Genomic DNA, 1,084 nt, shown 5'->3' on the forward strand with positions numbered 1-1,084 from the left:
TTATTGATGTATATAAAATGTAAATAAGATGTAAAGAATATTTAAAATGTAAAGCACTGTTCTGTTAGAAGAAAAGATTTATGTTTATGTAGTTTTTGGTGTATGGTGTATGGTGAAAAAAAAAATGAATATCCTTTACAGCAGGGGTCCCCAATCCCCGGGCCATGGCCCACTACCAGATTGTGGCCTATTCACAACTGGGCCACATGAGTGGCAGGCCGGTGCACATCACATGTTTGCAGCTCAACTTCTGCAAGCAGTGGGCTGGTGCATGTGCACACATGCACGCAGCTCAACTTGCGCAAGTTGAGCTGCATGCGCATGTGCATCCACACAAGCCCGCCACTCATGCAGGTTGAGCTGTGCACACAAGTGTGCACACCGGCCCACCACTCACAATGCCCAGTTACCTTCTTTCCTCCCCACCAGGCTGCCAAGCCACAAATGTTGGGGACTGCTGCTTTACAGCTTAATCTCCCAATTGCTAATACAAAGTAGGAAAATGAACTGAACATTACCCTTAGTCATAGTTTTTTAAACAATTATTAAATAAGGTATAATTGGCTAGCTCACATAATACTTTAAGTCATAAAGTATGGTTAACACCGGGGTTAAACATACATGAAGAAAAACCATAATCCATAAGATCATAACAAGATTGTTAGAAACTAGTTTACATTAGACAGAGATAATATACATAGAGATAAAAATAGTTTTATTGTTGGAACTCTTTAAACCCCATCCCATTCATCTAAACACATTTTGCTAAATAAATTTCTATGAGAATTATGCTTTGAAAAGAATCATATTTCCATTTTTAAAAGCAGTCAAAGAGCCTGATAAATCAGTGGCTAGTTTTAAGATATTAGGGTTAGAGTTAAAACTAAATTGGGAGTGACTTTGGTATTTTAGTTTAGGAGATTTCTTTATATTGCCTTTGGGATATATTTAGGATTAGGATTAGACTTCACTGAAGTTTATGATTAAATTTAGGGGTAACTATTTCAACAAAATTTAATGGGATAGGGTTGTCTTAGGTTTATGCTATTCCTGACACTCAATAATCCTCAAGGTATGGGTCAGG

This window comes from Protobothrops mucrosquamatus, unplaced genomic scaffold (assembly GCF_001527695.2).
Source record: "Protobothrops mucrosquamatus isolate PMUCROS unplaced genomic scaffold, P.Mucros_1.0 scaffold677, whole genome shotgun sequence".
Lineage (NCBI taxonomy): Eukaryota > Metazoa > Chordata > Lepidosauria > Squamata > Viperidae > Protobothrops > Protobothrops mucrosquamatus.